We start from the raw sequence: 17,759 nt of genomic DNA, 5'->3' as shown, positions 1-17,759 counted from the left end.
AATTTGTGGACGTGCATAACCCACATTCACATACACACACACACAAACATCTGTTTTATAGATATTGATACAAGGCTTAAAAAAAAAAAGCTTCTCCTGACCCCGACGTGATTCGAACACGCAGCCTTCTGATCTGGAGTCAGACGCGCTACCGTTGCGCCACAGGGCCGTACGATGCGATTCCTGAAACAATAGTATTTTCTTCTTGCTATATTTGTATATTTATTTGATATATTTTCTTTTTCGATCCAGCATTTTCTTCGTTGTTCTGAAGAATAACTGAAATCATGTTTTCGAAATTTATTAGGATCAATTATTTTATTTATGATATGACATTTTAAAATTTTGAAATGCTGACTTTTTTTTTTCTCTTTGCAAATTCGGAATCTCCGCAGTCGAGAAAGTGGATTTCTTTAGAAAAAAAAAAAAAAAAAAAGATACCGAAAGTGGGATCGGCTGGATTTTCAAATATGCTTATTGATAAATACAAAAAAAAAAAATAAATAAAAATATAAGAAGACGCTTATAATGCCGACTTGACACGAACATGTAAACTTCTTAACGGAAGTCAGTCAGACACCTTGCCATTATTGTTAAGTGTTTAAGGCGGCGAGCTGCCAGAAACGTTTGCACCGCGGGGTGAAATGCTTAGCGGTATTTCGTCTGTCTTTATGTTCTGAGTTCAAATTCCGCCGAGGTCGACTTTGCCTTTCATCCTTTCGGGGTCGATAAATTAAGTACCAGTTACGCACTGGGGTCGATGTAATCGACTTAATCCCTTTGTCTGTGCTTGCTTGTTCCCTCTATGTTTAGCCCCTTGTAGGCAATAAAGAAATAAGAAACGTTAGCACCGCCGGGCGAAATGCTTAGCGGTATTTTGTGTCTTTACATTCTGTGTTCAAATTCAGCCTAGGTCAACTTTGCCTTTCATTCTTTCGGGGTCTATAACTTAAGTACCAGTTGTATACTGGAGTCGATCTAATCGACTGGTCCCCTCCCCCAAAATTTCGGACCTTGTGCCTAGAAAAGAAAAGATTATTCCTAAGTGTTCGACGGAGACCGCGAGACCCGTAATAAACTATATTAAATTCACACTTGTTGTTAACTAAAACTAATTTTAAATTTCACCATTTAATCGTAGATGTTGCATCATATTTTGGTGATCATAGAAGAAGGATACAATGTTTCACAATATTCATTCTAGATTTCTGTGTACTGATTTCAAATCCAGCCGCGATCGACTTTGCCTTTCAACCGTTCGGGATCGATTTTTTTTAGTAAGAAATCGGCTGTGGAGGTCATTTCTAGAGAGGAATAGGCCCAACAAAATCTCGCGGCTGTATTCACGTGTGATGGAAGGCAAGAGAATAAGCTGAATGCTAGAATTGCAAGTACTGGCACACTAATGTGCCGTCTTCAGCGTTTGTTCCTTAAAAGAGAAAAGATTGGTAAAAAAAAAAGCCAAACTCGTTATCTCTGATTCGGTCTTCGTGCCTATCGTCATACATGGTCATGAATGTTGGGTAATGACCTAAAGATTACGAAAACAATCGGCCGAAAGAGTACGAATAAAAGCGGCCGAAATCAGGTACCTCCAAAGGATCTCTAGAATTACGTTACCTGACCGGGTGCATAGCTTGGGGATCAGGTACATAGCAAGGTGTGCTTGTGTATGTGTGCGTGTTTGTATTTAAGCATTTCTTTTCGTCTTCTCTGCTTTCTTTCCAATTTCTATTTAACTGTATTTCATAATGTTGAAAACTTATAAACTATACAACGCTAAAAAAAAAAAAAAGAAAAAAAAAAGAAAGGATTTTAAATCAAAAGTTACTCTTGACCCTGGCGTGATTCGAACACGCAGCCTTATGATCTGGAGTCAGACGCGCTACCGTTGCGCCACAAGGCCACGTAAACCAGGAATCTGAAACAAGTCTTTTGTCTTTGCTTTTAGATAATGTTAATACAAATTAATATATTTTTTTGACATATTTTCTGTCTCGATCATCAGTCGCTTGTTTTGTCCGTGTTCTGAAGAATCCCGATGTTCAACGAACTTAACAATCTTGACATTTCGAAATTTATTAAGATCAACAACATTGTTTATGATATGACTTTTTCATTTTTAATCATTGTATAAATTCCAGTCGAGCTGGGCTCTAAACATATATTTATACTTGTAAATTTAATAACAAAAGCAAATATAGAAATGACTCTTTGACAGTGACATAATTTGAAAATCAGCGTCCTGATCAGGCGTTAGACTCTGTACTATTGCGCCAGAGGCCCAAACGCCTGGACGGATTCACATTATAAACTTCTAAATGAAGTCTTCTAGCTAGCTAATGCCAATTTTAACTCTTACCATTTCGTCATAGATATTGCATCATCCTTTCGTGATCATACAAAAGACAGGAATGTCAAACGGTAACGAGTGAATTGAATGTCGAACTGCTACAAACAACACTCAAATCTCCTTCTAGCGATACCCTACCGTCCTAAATGAGGAATGAAGATATTGTAAAACGTAATTTTATGCAATCCTCAAAGACAGGATGATCACGGCTGGATTTTCTTTGGTCAGTATTGATAGTAGATTAAGCAATAACAAGATAGTAGATTAGTAAAGTCGTTAGGGGCTTTGGATAGAATATCTTACAATATTAATCACGGACACTTCACTTGTTTTCATAACCGCGTTGTTGGTTAGAGATATTTGGGCTCAACTACATTCTACGAAACTGTTGCATATGGGTGCAGATCGATAGCCTAATATCAGATTCGTCTGATTTCACTAATTACCTGACGATGAAGTGTTTATTTCACCTTGGTGAGAAGTCAAAATTTGAAAATAAAGATTAAATTCCTTAACGTCCTTCAATTGTTACATGTCACTTGAAATAAACAACATTACTCGAAAAATAAAAATAAATAAAATTAATGTGACCCCGACGTGCTTCGAACACGCAACCGTCTGATCTGGAGTCAGACGCGCTACCGTTGCGCCACAGGGCCATATAGCCAGTGCCAGCGGAGTATAGTCTTTTGCCTTCGCTGTTAGATTATGTAATTACAAGATATTGGTTTCACATATTGTCTGTTGTCTCGATCAGCAATCACTTGTCTTGTGAAGTAGATATTTCACGGCATTCTGTGATTACAAATTCGGTTCTGAAACCACATTTCCTCGATACATTTAATGGTAAGAAAAGGCCCTTATGTACCTGAAAATGATTTCAAGAAGTAACCTTCTGAAACGGACGTCATTTGCGTCACTGCTCTGCCACAGTGTACAAGTACGACTATTCACACGAACATTTAAATAAACGCTTCCTATTAGCCAAATGAAATTGTAAATCTCCCCGTTTCATCATAGATATTCCATCACCCTTTGGTGATCATATAAAACGCAGGAGGATTGACCAGGAATGAAATAACAATTAAATTGTAGTTCGACAGTAGCCACATATCCCTCAAATAACATTTCGCTCTCTTAAATGAGAAATGAGAATTTCATATTTCGTTTTTATATTTGGTTTGCTAGATTTTTGATGTGAAATCGTGTATTGAAACAGATTTTGCAGTATTTCCGGCTGGTCATTGTACTAATAATAAATACACACACTAGTTCTAATTCACATCTGTATCTTTCGTCAAGATCTTTATTCATCCAATCGGTCACGAATGGCAATGGAAAAAATTAATGGTTGATTAACTAAATGACTGGCAATCGATTAGTAATTACTGAAATAGTTAACTAATGAAATTGACGAATTATAAAGAACGGAAATAGAGTAATTGCGTGTGTAGGTTCTTTGCATAATGAACGCCCATCAACGATATACAAAAGGAAAAGAAAATATCATGTACTTTAACGCCACACAATATTTATCCACGGGATGGTCACAGATGGAATTTGTTAGTGAAAATTCATAGGCAATTAAACACGATTGCGGATTAGTATAGTCGTTAGAGTTTGGATAGGATATTTTATAGTATTAGTCACAAATTTCTGTCATGATTTGAAATGCATTCGAGATCAGCTTTGTCTTTCAGCTTAGCGCGGTCGATTAATAAAGTAGAATATTTTATCGGCGATGATCCAAGTAGGAGACGGGAAGTTTAGATGAAAAAGGCATGCAATATGTAATGATGGCCACTCATTTTTGGAAAACACTATTTCATATGTGCTCATTTGATCTGTCTCCTCACACACACACACACACAGAGTGTGTGTGTGTCTCTCTGTTTCTTTTGTCTCATACACGCAGCAGGAATGGCTGTGTAGTAGGTAGCTTACTTACCAACCACATGGTTCCGGGTTTAGTCCCACTGCGTGACACTTTGGGCAAGTGTCCCCTACTATAGCCTCGGGCCGACCAAAGCCTTGTGAGTGGATTTGGTAGACGGAAACTGAAAGAAGCTCGTTGTATATATATATATATATATATATATATATATATATATATATATATATATATATATATGAGTGTGTGTGTGTGTGTGTGTGTGTGTGTGTGTGTGTGTGTGTGTGTGTCCACCATTGCTTGACAACCGATATTGGTGTGTTCACGTCCCCGTAACTTAGCGGTTCGGCAAAAAGAGACCGATAGAATAAGTACCAGGCTTACAAAGAATAAGTCCTGGGGTCGAGCTGTTCGACTAAAAGGCGGTGCTCTAGCATGACCGCTGTCACATGACTGAAACAAATAAAAGAATAAAAGAATATATATATATATATATATATATCATTATTATGATTGACCGTTGACTGAACACTTTTCAATTTTTTTTCTCCGTGTTTTTCTCCTTGTCTCCGTATTCTTTCTGTTGAAGAGCGTAGCTCGAAACGTCAAAGACTTTCCGTATTCCCGAGCGTCAAACTAATATATACTTTTGTTATTTACACCACCTGTCCTCGTCTGTTGTTATTATTTGTATATTCTCCCATATATATATATATATATATATATATATATATATATATATATATATATATATATATATATATATATATATCACGAGAGAGAGAGAGAAATAGAGGGAATATCGTATACATAAGATTTATGCATTGCACTGTGTTTGTAGTAATACAGTGAGTTATAGATTCATGATATTGATGTAAGGGTAATATGCTTCAAACGGGTGTCGCTTCACCTGTCTTTGGAACTTCGTGGTTGCGTAGAGATTTGGGATAGTGCACGAACCCGTTAGATACGGGAGCAGACGAAAGAATTGATTAGGCCTATTTTCCCAATTTAGTAAGGATGAAGAACACATTGCACCTCGAGAGGAAGTGATACTCTGAACATAAAATTTGAATTTCTTAAACTTTTGTTTCATATCACTTCAAATTAGCTATATTACTGTAAAAAAAAAAAAAAGCAATGAAAATGGAAAATATGAACTATTTGACGCCGACGTGAATCGAACATGCAGTCTTCTGATCTAGAATCAGACGCGCTACCGTTGCGCCACAGCGCCGAATGTACGCGATGTAACGAACAATACTCTTTTGGCTTACTTTTAGATAATGAAATCACAAGTTAATGTATTGGTTTCGTATATATTCTGTCTTTTTTTGAAGTAAATACCAAACGTCAGGACGGATTCACGTTCTAAACTTTTAAATCAAGCTTTATTGCTAGCTAATGCTAATTTAAAGTCCTGCCATTTCGTCTTGGGTTTTGCTTCACCCTTTGGTGATCAAATGAAAGACAGGAGTGTCAAACAGTAATGACGGAATCGTAAATCGACTTGCTACAAACAACAGTCAAACCTACCTCCAGTGATACGCTGCCGTCCTAAATGAGAGTAAAAAAGCCTTGTAATATGTACTTTTATGCAATCATGAAAGAGAGGATAACCACAAGTGGATTTTCTTCGGTCAGGATTGATAGGAAAATAAGCAATAACGAGATAACAGATAAGCAAAGTCGTTAGAGGCTTTGGATAGTACGTTTTATAATCGCATGGCCCTTTGGTGCAACGGTAACGCGTCTGACTACAGTTCAGAAGGCTGCGTGTTCGGATCACGTCGGGTTTACATTAATTTTATTTCTTTTTACTTTTCGAGTAATGTAGTTAATTTCAAGTGATATGAAACAATTGAAGATCGTTAAGAAATCCAATCTTTATGTTCAAAGAATCACTTCTCAGCAAGGTGAACTGTGCATTTCATAGCAAGGGCATTGGTAAAATAAGACAAACCTGATACAGGATCTATCCTATCGGCTATCGATCTGTATCCCTATTTAACAGTTTCGTAGAATGTAGTAGAGCCCAAAAATCTCCAACCAACAACAAGATTAAGAAAACAGGTAAAGTGACACCTGGCTGGAGCTATCGCTCTAACATCAATATTTATTTCTTTATTGCCCTCAAGAGACTAACATAGAAGGGACAAACAAGGACAGACAAAGGGATTAAATCGATGACATCGGCCCCAGTGCGGAACTGGTACTTATTTAATCGACCCCGAAAGGATGAAAGGCAAAGTCGGCCTCGGCGGAATTTGAACTCAGAACGTAACGGTAGACGAAATACCGCTATGCATTTCGCCCGGCATGCTAACGATTCTGCCATCTTGCCGCCCTTCTAACATCAATATTATCGCGGACCACCACTTCTCTGCCTTGAACGGTCACAACCCCGGTACTACAGGCACATAAGTAAAATTTTGCAGAAAATAATCGCAAGACGGCCTCTTGAAACCGTGAGAACTGGAGGGCGACGTAGGGCAAGAACGAGACGGCTGGATAATATCCATGGCCTGTTGTTCACGTTTCTAAATCCGATGGAGACGTCTAGTTATGGTTGCTTCTGATCGGACCCTATGGGGAAGGTAGCTGAGGACTGTAACCCCAGCACCCTACTAGGGATTGGTGGAGCGTTTCTTTCTGTGTTCATTGCTTTATTTCCAACTTACATTGAAATAAATTTCTTATTAGCCTGTAACTCTATTTCATTATATTGAAGCGTTATAAAAATATCATAATAAAAAAGTGAGACACTGCAAAAAAAAAAAAACCTCAGCTGGTGTGACCCCGACGTGATTCGAACACGCAACCGTCTGATCTGGAATCAGACGCGCTACCGTTGCGCCACAGGGCCACATGGAAATAATCTTCTAAATCTTAGTTATTTGATTTATGTAACAATTAATTAATGTAATTATAAGTTCATATATTTGAGATAGTTCTCGACTTGATCAACTGTCATTTGTTTTGTAAAGTAAATGTCTGACGGTATTTTGTCGGCTTGACAACTGGTGTTGGTTTGTTTACGTCTCCCTCATTTTGCTGTTCGGTAAAAGCATACCTATAAAATTAGTAATGGATTTAAAATAAAGCACCGGGTCTATTCTTTCGACCAAACCATTTCTTTTCGTCTTCTCTGCTTTCTTTCCAACTTCTATATAACTGTGTTTCATAACATTGAAGAGTAACAAACTATGTATCGTTAAAAAGAAAATGTTTTTAACTGAAAAAATAAAAAAAAGTACTCTAATGACACCGACGTGATTCGAACACGCAGCCTTCTGATCTGGAGTCAGACGCGCTACCGTTGCGCCACAGGGCCGTACGTAGCGGTTCTTCAAACAATAGTCTTTTCCTCTTGCTATATTTATATAATTAGTTCACATATTTTCTGTTTCGATTCAGCAGTCACTTGATTTCTAATTGTATTTACTACGTGGTTCTGACAAATATCAGAAATTATGATTTCGAAATTTATCTAAGATCAATTATTTTGTTTATGACGACATTCTAATCTTTTAATCTACACATAAATTCCACATCGGTTGGGTGTACAAATCGGAAGTGTACAAATTGGCAAGACTCGCTAACTGCGATTCGGTTTTTGTGTCTATCGTCATACATGGTCATGCATGTTGGGTAATGGTCGAAAGAGTACGAATACAAGCGGATGAAATGGGGGTACTTCCAAAGGATCTCTAGAATAAGGTTACTCGCGGGTGCACAGCTCTGAGATCAGAGAGTCTCAACGGATCGTGGACCGCTACATCTCTGTCTTGAAAGGTCACAGCTCCGGTACTACGGACATATGATTAGAATGTCAGAGAAAAGAATCGCAAGACGGACTCTTCAAGCCGTGACATGTGGCGAGAGACGTAGCGGTAGTGCAAGAATGAGATGGCTGGAAAATATCCATAGCCTCAGTTATTCACGTTTCGAAATCCGATGGAACTGTCTAATGACGGTTGCTTCTAACCAGACCTTGTGGAGGAAGTAGCTGAGGATTGTACGTACCTCCAAGACCTTCCCAGGAATTCATCATGAAGCGTTTTATTCTGTCTTCACTGCCTTATTTCCAACTTGCATGGTAATAGATTTCTTATTGGTCTTCAGTTCTGTTCCATTACATTGAGGTGTTATAAATAATATAATGAAAGCAGTGAGACTTAGATGTTGTTCCAAACCATAGTCTTTCGGTTTATGAAATTATTTGTCGACATATTTCTCGTTTCGATCGACTGTCATTTGTTTTGTAAATGTGACGTTGTAGCGTTCACTTGACAACTGGTGTTGGTTTGTTTAGATCTCCTTTACTTTGCGGTTCGGTATAAGTAACCGATGAAATGAGTAATGGACTTCAAATAAAGTACCGAGTCGATTCAATCGACGAAACTATTAAAGGCGATGCTCCAGCCTACCCGCATTCCAGTGACAGAAACAAGGTGTGCTTGTGTATGTGTGCGTATTTGGATTTAAGCATTTCTTTTTGTCTTCTTCCCTTTCTTTTCAGTTTCTATTCATCTGTATTTCATAACGTTGAAGATTTATAAACTACTAGCAGTATAACCCGGCGTTGCTCGGGATTAAGCTAGGATTATTAAATGATTAAGTCCTTTATTTCAAACCAAAATAAGTAACATCGACCTCAGATTTGAGCAAAATCCGTTGAAATTAGTTTGGCTGAAAATGGTTTGCTGGCAATTTGATTGGGAAATCCCATAAGGAATCAGTTTATTGGTTATTTTCACTTATTGACTCTTTTTTTAAATGTTGCATTAGAGATCTGCATAGGAGAAGGTTGATCTGAAGGTTTGCATTGGGGATCTGGATTGGAGTAACTTAGGAAAGCTTACCAACAACCTTAACCAAAAAATAAGGAGCCTGTCCCTTCTAGGTTAACTCTAACCCTAACCCTAAACCCTAACCCTAACTCTGACCCTAAAACCGTAACCCTAACCCTAATCCTAATCCTAACCGTAACACCCTAGTGGAAATCGTGCGGGTGTTAATCTGAAAAATTACCAAACCCTTTTTGTGGTCCGAAAAACGGGTTGCGGGGTGACTGACAAATTGTTACATACGTTTTTGTTTCATAGTTGTGAAATATAAACAAAACTCTTTCGCTCCCAAAGTAGTATATGTGCGTAAGTGTGAGAGTGAGAGGGGGGGGGGGGAGAAAGATGAACGATTTAAAATAAATAAATGATTTAAAATAAATAAATGATTTAAAATAAATATATTTGAATTGTTGTGTGAGAAAGTATATATAATCTTATTATAGAATATAGTGTATTTCAAAAACATCTTATATTTGATACTATATCTCATGTTTAAGAAAAAAAATAGATTTTACTCTGTCTTCCTTAGCTACATTTTCTTTCGTAATACGCTTTGTCTCCCTCTTCCATTTGTTCGTTCCTTTATTTTTTTTTTGTTAGACGCTCTCTTGGTGAGAGAGATTCTTTTTCCTTCGCCGCTTTGTCTCTTTCTTCCACTTTTTCAATTTTCTTTTTTTTAGACGCTTGGCAAACACTCTGTTTCTGATCCTTGTCACAAACACACTATTTCTTTCTTTCTCTCTTTTTTCTTTCTCTCTTTTTTCTTTCTCTCTTTTTTATTTCTCTCTCTCTTTATTTCTCTCTCTCTTTCTTTCTTTCTCCCTCTCTTTCTCTCTTTCTTTCTTTCTTTCTTTCTTTCTCTCTCTCTTGCTCTCTCTCTCCTTCACGCGCGTACGCACATATTTGACTTCGCCATGTCAACAAACTTCAAAATTGGTAAAAGTTTATCGATTTGTACAGCTATACGCGGGTGCCTCCGTGAGAAAAAGTTGACAAAAACACAGATAGGGTCATGAACAATGTCCTCCTAAAATTGGAGTGACATGCGTGCTAATTTGTGGACGTGCATAACCCACATTCACATACACACACACACAAACATCTGTTTTATAGATATTGATACAATGCTTAAAAAAAAAAAAGCTTCTCCTGACCCCGACGTGATTCGAACACGCAGCCTTCTGATCTGAAGTCAGACGCGCTACCGTTGCGCCACAGGGCCGTACGATGCGATTCTTGAAACAATAGTATTTTCTTCTTGCTATATTTGTATATTTATTTGATATATTTTCTTTTTCGATCCAGCATTTTCTTCGTTGTTCTGAAGAATAACTGAAATTATGTTTTCGAAACTTATTAGGATCAATTATTTTATTTATGATATGACATTTTAAAATTTTGAAATGCTGACTTTTTTTTTTCTCTTTGCAAATTCGGAATCTCCGCAGTCGAGGAAGTGGATTGCTTTAGAAAAAAAAAAAAAAAGATACCGAAAGTGGGATCGGCTGGATTTTCAAATATGCTTATTGATAAATACAAAAAAAAAAAAAAAAAGAAAAATATAAGAAGACGCTTATAATGCCGACTTGACACGAACACGTAAACTTCTTAACGGAAGTCAGTCAGACACCTTGCCATTATTGTTAAGTGTTTAAGGCGGCGAGCTGCCAGAAACGTTTGCACCGCGGGGTGAAATGCTTAGCGGTATTTCGTCTGTCTTTATGTTCTGAGTTCAAATTCCGCCGAGGTCGACTTTGCCTTTCATCCTTTCGGGGTCGATAAATTAAGTACCAGTTACGCACTGGGGTCGATGTAATCGACTTAATCCCTTTGTCTGTGCTTGCTTGTTCCCTCTATGTTTAGCCCCTTGTAGGCAATAAAGAAATAAGAAACGTTAGGACCGCCGGGCGAAATGCTTAGCGGTATTTTGTGTCTTTACATTCTGTGTTCAAATTCAGCCTAGGTCAACTTTGCCTTTCATTCTTTCGGGGTCTATAACTTAAGTACCAGTTGTATACTGGAGTCGATCTAATCGACTGGTCCCCTCCCCCAAAATTTCGGACCTTGTGCCTAGAAAAGAAAAGATTATTCCTAAGTGTTCGACGGAGACCGCGAGACCCGTAATAAACTATATTAAATTCACACATGTTGTTAACTAAAACTAATTTTAAATTTCACCATTTAATCGTAGATGTTGCATCATATTTTGGTGATCATAGAAGAAGGATACAATGTTTCACAATATTCATTCTAGATTTCTGTGTACTGATTTCAAATCCAGCCGCGATCGACTTTGCCTTTCAACCGTTCGGGATCGATTTTTTTAGTAAGAAATCGGCTGTGGAGGTCATTTCTAGAGAGGAATAGGCCCCAACAAAATCTCGCGGCTGTATTCACGTGTGATGGAAGGCAAGAGAATAAGCTGAATGCTAGAATTGCAAGTACTGGCACACTAATGTGCCGTCTTCAGCGTTTGTTCCTTAAAAGAGAAAAGATTGGTAAAAAAAAAAGAAGCCAAACTCGTTATCTGCGATTCGGTCTTCGTGCCTATCGTCATACATGGTCATGAATGTTGGGTAATGACCTAAAGATTACGAAAACAATCGGCCGAAAGAGTACGAATAAAAGCGGCCGAAATCAGGTACCTCCAAAGGATCTCTAGAATTACGTTACTCGACCGGGTGCATAGGTTGGGGATCAGGTACATAGCAAGGTGTGCTTGTGTATGTGTGCGTGTTTGTATTTAAGCATTTCTTTTCGTCTTCTCTGCTTTCTTTCCAATTTCTATTTAACTGTATTTCATAATGTTGAAAACTTATAAACTATACAACGCTAAAAAAAAAAAAGAAAAAAAAAAGAAAGGATTTTAAATCAAAAGTTACTCTTGACCCTGACGTGATTCGAACACGCAGCCTTCTGATCTGGAGTCAGACGCGCTACCATTGCGCCACGGGGCCGTACGAATCGTTTGTTTAAACAATAGTCATTTTTTCTTCTTGCTATATTTGTATATTTATTTGACATATTTTTGGTCTCGATCCCACAGTCACTTGTTCACTGACTGCATTTTCCACGTTATTCTCACGAATATCTGAAATTATGTTTCCGAAATTTATGAAGATCAATTATTTTGTTAATGAGATAACATTTTAGGCTTTTAATGATCGACTGGGTTTTAAAAATACACTTATTGACAAATATAATCTAAAAAAGGAAAAGAAGAGTATGGTAAGAAGACGCTTATGATGCCGAAGTTAGTTGAACGCGTAAACTTCTCGGCGGAAGTCAGACACCTTGCCACTGCTCCTAAGTGTTCGACGGAGACCGTGAGTCCCGTAATAAACTACGATATTAAATTCAGACTTGTTAACTAAAACTTATATAAATTTCAACACTTCATCGTAGATGTTGCATCATATTTTGGGTATCATAGAAAAAGTAGGCACATCAAACAACAACGAAAGAACAAGTACGTTGTGACACGACCCGCTAAAAACAGCAGCCAAATCCCCAACAAATAACATGCCCTGCCTTCTTAAATAAATGCTCATGTGTCCACATACATTGTATCTCGGGAGAGACATTATGCCAATAATAAACACACGCGCTGCTTCTATTATACTTCTTTATCATTCGTCAAGACTGCAGTTATTCATGAGGTCGTGAATGATGAAAATAGAAAAGATTGATAAAAAAGCCAAACACGCTATCTCCGATTCGGTTTTCGCGCCTATCGTCATACATGGTCATGAATACTGGGTAACGACAGAAAGAGGACAAACAGGAGCTTCCGAAATCGGGTACCTGCAAAGGATCTCTTAAATAATGTTACTCGACCGGATGCTTAGCTTGGGGATCAGAGAGTCTCAACAGATCGCGGACCGCTAATTCTCTACTTTGAAAGGTCACAGTTCCAGTACTACTGGCATATGATTAGAATATCAAAGAAACGAATCGCAAGACGCGTCATCTGGCGAAAGACGTTGCGGTAGGGCAAGAATGAGATGTCTGAATAATATTCATGGTCTCAGTTGTTCACGCTTCAAAATCCAACCGGGATGTCTAATGATGTGTGCTTCTGACTAGATCCTATGGGGGAGGTAGCTGAGGAATATACCCACTAGACCCTCCCAGCAATTGATGGCGAAGCGTTTCTTTCTGTATTTATTGCTTGCATGGTAATAGATGTCTTATTGACCTTTAGCTCTATTCCATTGCGTTGAAGCGTCATAAACAATATCATAACAAAGAAAAAGAAACTAGAGATGAAGCAGGTTTGACCCCGACGTGATTCGAACACGCAGCCTTCTGATCTGGAGTCAGACGCGCTACCGTTGCGCCACAGGGCCACATGGAAATATTCTTCTAAATCTTAGTTATTTGTGTTATGTAACTATTAATTAATGTAATAATAAGTTCATATATTTGAGATATTTCTCGTCTCGATCATCTCTCATTTGTCTTGTAAAGCAAATGTCTGAGGGCATTTTGTCCACTTGACAACTGGTGTTGGTTTGTTTACGTCTTCTCTACTTTGCTGTTCGGTGATAGAATCCGATAAAATGAGTTATGGACTTAAAATAAAGTACCGAGTCGATCCGTTCGACCAAAATATTCAAGGCGGTGCTCCAGCCTGACCGCAGTCCAGTGACGTAAACAGGGCGAGCGCGTGTAACTGCGCGCATTTGCATTTAAGCATTTCTTTTCGTCTTTCCTGATTTCTTTCCAACTTCTATGGTAAGTAGCTAGCTTACCAACCATATGGTCCCGGGTTCAGTCCCACTGCGTGGCATCTTGGGCAAGTGTCTTCTACTATAGCCTCGGGCCGACCAAAGCCTTGTGAGTAGATGGAAACTGAAAGAAGCCCGTCGTATATATGTATATATATATATATATATATATATATATATATGTATGTGTGTGTATATGTTTGTATGTGTGTGTTTGTCCTCCCCAACATCGCTTGACAACCGATGCTGGTGTGTTTATGTCCCCGTAACATTAGCGGTTCGGCAAAAGAGATCGATAGAATAAGTACTAGGCTTCTAAAGAATAAGTCCTGGGGTCGATTTGATCGACTAAAGGCGGTGCTCCAGCATGGCCACAGTCAAAAGACTGAAACAAGTAAAAGAGTAACTGTATTTCATCACGTTGAAGACTTATAAAGTATACAACACTAAAAAATGCTTTTAAATAATAAAAAAAAAAGAGAAGTAGTTTATGACCCCGACGAGATTCGAACACGCAGCCTTCTGATCTGGAGTCAGACGCGCTACCGTTGCGCCACAGGGCCGTGCGAATTTCGGTATTCAAACAGTAGTCTTTACCTCTTGGTATATTTATACATGTATTTAACATTTTCAGTCTCCACCCAGCAGTCACTTGATTTCTGATTGCATTTACTATGTTGTTCTAACGAATGTCTGAAATTATGTTTTCGAAATTTATTAAGATTAATTATTTTGTTTATGGTATGACATTATAAGCTTTTTAATCTGCAAAGAAAATTCATATCAGCTGGGTTCTGAAAATACGCTTATTGATAAATAATCTAAAACAATAAAAATTAAAGAAAAGTAAAAAGATGGAAGTACGCTTATGATCTCAACGTGATTCGAACATGGAAACTTCTGAACGGGAGTCAGACGCCTTACTACCGTCCTCAGGGATCGATGGATCTGCGAGTCTCGTAATAAACTATTAAATTAAGAGTTGTTCACTAAAGCTAATTTTAATTTCCACCATATCATCGTAGTTGTTGCATCATTCTTCGAAGATCATAGAAAAAGCAGGAACATCAAACAGCAACGAAAGAACAGGTACGTTGTGACACGATCCGCTAGAAACAGCAGCCAAATCTCCAATAAATAACACCCTGTCTTCTAAAATAAAAAAAAAAAGATAACTTTATATTTCGTCGCTGGATTTGTTTTGCAAGATTCTCGAAGTGAGCTCATGTATTCACACACATCTTATTGTATCTCGGGAGCGTCATTACGCCAATTATAAACACACGCGCTGGTTCTATTATACTTCTTTATCACCGGCCAAGACCTGCAGTTATTCAAGAGGTCGTGAATGATGAAGACAGAAGTTTGACGGAAATAACTGCTTAACTTAATGATTGGTGAAACAATCAATTAGTAATTAGTGAAATATTTAACCAAATGACGAAAAATAAAGAAGTGAAATAATGAAACGAGTGCATGCGTTATTATTGGCATAATGACCCTCCCTATATACAACAAATGCTTTATATAATTTAGCTCTGTACAATCCTTAAAGACGGGGCAGTTACGGCTGGAATTTCCTTTGTCAAGGTCGATTGGGAGGCAATAAACAAGACAGCCAATTGGCTAAGTCGTTCGAGCATTGGACAAAATGATTCACAATATTCATTCTAGATTTCTGTGTACTAATTTCAAATCCAGTCAAAGTCAACTTTGCCTTTCAGCTTTCCGGGCTCGATTAATAGAGTACCAGTCAATTTTTATTTTAAGTAAGAAATCGGCTGTGGAGGTCATTTATAGAGAGCAATAAATACCGCCGAGATCTCGCGGCTGTATTGACGTATGATGAAAGGTAGGAGAATGAAGTGAAAGCTAGAATTGCAGGTACTAGTACATTAATGCGCTCTCTCCAGCATTCGTTTCTTAAAAGGGTAGAGATTGGAAAAAAAGCCAACTCGCTACCATTCGGAATTCGTGCTTATCATCATACATGGACATGAATGTTGAGTAATGACGGAAAGGGTATTAATACAAGCGGACGAAATTGGGTACCTCCAAAGGATCTCTAGAATAACGTTACTCGACCGGGTGCATAGCTTGGGAATCAGGGAATCACGACAGATCACAGACCGTTACATTTCTGTCTTGAAAGGTCACAGCCCCGATATTACGGACATTTGATTGGAATGTCAGAGAAACGAATCACAAGGCGGACTTTTCAAGCCGTGGCAACTGGTGAGAGACGTAGCGGCAGGGCAAGAATGATATGACTGAATAATACCCATGGCCTCAGTTGTTTTGTGTCTAAATCCAGTCGAGATGTCTTATGACCGTTGCTTCTGACCGGACCCTGTGGAGGAAGGAGCTGAGGATTGTACCCCCCGCCCCAAGACCCTCCCAGGAAATGTTGGTGAAGCGTTTCTTTGTGTGTTCATTGCTTTCTTTCCAGTCCTCATTGTAATATATTTTTTATTGGGCTTTAGCTCTATTTCATTACGTTGAAGTGCTATAAACAATATCATACTAAAAAGAAAGGACACTGTAAAAAAAAAAAGGAAAAAAGTGTTAAACAGGTTTGACCCCGACGTGATTCGAACACGCAGCCTTCTGATCTGGAGTCAGACGCGCTACCGTTGCGCCACAGGGCCATATGCAAACACTATTCAAAACCTTAGTCTTTTGATTTATGTAACTATTAGTGAATGAAAATCTAAGTTCATATATTTGAGATATTTCTCGTCTTGATTCAACTGTCATTTGTCTCGTAAAGCAAATATCTGGCGGTATTTTGTCGGTTTGACAACCGGTGTTGGTTTGTTTACGTCTCCTTTAATTTGGGGTCCGGTTCAAGATACGGATAAAATAAGTACTAGGCTTGAAATAAAGTACCGGGTCGATTCGCTCGACGAAACCATTGAAGGTAGCGCTCCAGCCTGGCTACAGTCCAAAGTATTCTTTTTTGTCTTGACGGCTTCATTTCCAAGTAATGTCTTTAGTAGATTGTTTGATGAGCTTTTACTTTGTATAACAACGTTCCAGCGTTGTAAACTATATTATACTACGCTAAAAATGGAAAAAAAAAAAATTTGACCCCGACGTGATTCGAACACGCAGCCTTCTGATCTGGAGTCAGACGCGCTACCGTTGCGCCACAGGGCCATATAGGAATAAATTGTCAAACAATAGTGTTTTGATCTATGTAGCTAATAGTTTATGCAGTTTTCCTTTCATTTATAATCAGTCTATAATATTTGACGTTTTTTATGGCGATCAGCAGTCACTGGCTTTGTAAAGGAAATGTTTTTGTTCTTTGTTTTTCGTCTACATTCGGAGTGAATGGCGTGAATGACCAGGAACATTACATCATACAGAACAAAAGATAGAAAACACACACAACACACACACACACACACACACACACACACAGCATTATGTACTTCACTCTCTTCATCATCATTAACAATACCGAAATCAGGATGTCTGAGCGCCTCTACGCGGTCAGTTGGAAATCGCTAGAAAAAGCAGCCAATTTTCCCCTCATATAACTTTCAGCCATCTCAAAAACTGGAAGGATATTTCGGGATAAGGCAAGCACGTCTTTGTTCGTGGCTTGGCTGTATATTTAAGCAGTTCGCTTTACAACTCTATGGTTCAGGTTCGATCTTACACTGCGGTATGTTTTACCTGATTCAGTCACGACACTGCGGCCATGCTGGGGCACCGCCTTGAATTTTTAGTCGAATGAATCGACCCCAGTACTTCTTAAAAAAAAAAAAGTGGTGCTTATTTTATCGGTTTCTTTTGGCGAACCACTAAGTTACAGGGGTCACAAACACTGACACAAGGATACACACAGATAGGTATATGTGCATACCCCACTCCATAAATATATATATTTATATATATATATATATATATATATATATATATATATA

The 17,759-nt window shown here is 38.3% G+C and overlaps 10 non-coding genes across 10 annotated transcripts; all 10 read right to left on the bottom strand.

The window, feature by feature from the left end:
* Positions 1-97: 97 nt before the first annotated feature.
* On the bottom strand, positions 98-169 carry Trnaw-cca (transfer RNA tryptophan (anticodon CCA)). Its single transcript has one exon. It is a non-coding gene; the product is annotated as a tRNA-Trp (tRNA).
* A 1,665-nt stretch (positions 170-1,834) lies between these two features.
* Trnaw-cca (transfer RNA tryptophan (anticodon CCA)) lies at positions 1,835-1,906 on the bottom strand. Its single transcript has one exon. It is a non-coding gene; the product is annotated as a tRNA-Trp (tRNA).
* Positions 1,907-2,940: 1,034 nt separating this feature from the next.
* On the bottom strand, positions 2,941-3,012 carry Trnaw-cca (transfer RNA tryptophan (anticodon CCA)). The gene has a single exon. It is a non-coding gene; the product is annotated as a tRNA-Trp (tRNA).
* Positions 3,013-7,038: 4,026 nt separating this feature from the next.
* On the bottom strand, positions 7,039-7,110 carry Trnaw-cca (transfer RNA tryptophan (anticodon CCA)). The gene has a single exon. It is a non-coding gene; the product is annotated as a tRNA-Trp (tRNA).
* A 396-nt stretch (positions 7,111-7,506) lies between these two features.
* Positions 7,507-7,578, bottom strand: Trnaw-cca (transfer RNA tryptophan (anticodon CCA)). The gene has a single exon. It is a non-coding gene; the product is annotated as a tRNA-Trp (tRNA).
* Positions 7,579-11,979: 4,401 nt separating this feature from the next.
* On the bottom strand, positions 11,980-12,051 carry Trnaw-cca (transfer RNA tryptophan (anticodon CCA)). The gene has a single exon. It is a non-coding gene; the product is annotated as a tRNA-Trp (tRNA).
* A 1,320-nt stretch (positions 12,052-13,371) lies between these two features.
* On the bottom strand, positions 13,372-13,443 carry Trnaw-cca (transfer RNA tryptophan (anticodon CCA)). Its single transcript has one exon. It is a non-coding gene; the product is annotated as a tRNA-Trp (tRNA).
* An 872-nt stretch (positions 13,444-14,315) lies between these two features.
* On the bottom strand, positions 14,316-14,387 carry Trnaw-cca (transfer RNA tryptophan (anticodon CCA)). Its single transcript has one exon. It is a non-coding gene; the product is annotated as a tRNA-Trp (tRNA).
* Positions 14,388-16,400: 2,013 nt separating this feature from the next.
* Trnaw-cca (transfer RNA tryptophan (anticodon CCA)) lies at positions 16,401-16,472 on the bottom strand. The gene has a single exon. It is a non-coding gene; the product is annotated as a tRNA-Trp (tRNA).
* A 439-nt stretch (positions 16,473-16,911) lies between these two features.
* On the bottom strand, positions 16,912-16,983 carry Trnaw-cca (transfer RNA tryptophan (anticodon CCA)). The gene has a single exon. It is a non-coding gene; the product is annotated as a tRNA-Trp (tRNA).
* Positions 16,984-17,759: the final 776 nt, after the last annotated feature.

The sequence above is a fragment of the Octopus bimaculoides genome, chromosome 6, assembly GCF_046866305.1.
Source record: "Octopus bimaculoides isolate indiv1 chromosome 6, ASM4686630v1, whole genome shotgun sequence".
Classification (NCBI taxonomy): Eukaryota; Metazoa; Mollusca; class Cephalopoda; order Octopoda; family Octopodidae; genus Octopus; species Octopus bimaculoides.
This window is presented reverse-complemented; position numbering and strand designations above follow the sequence as displayed.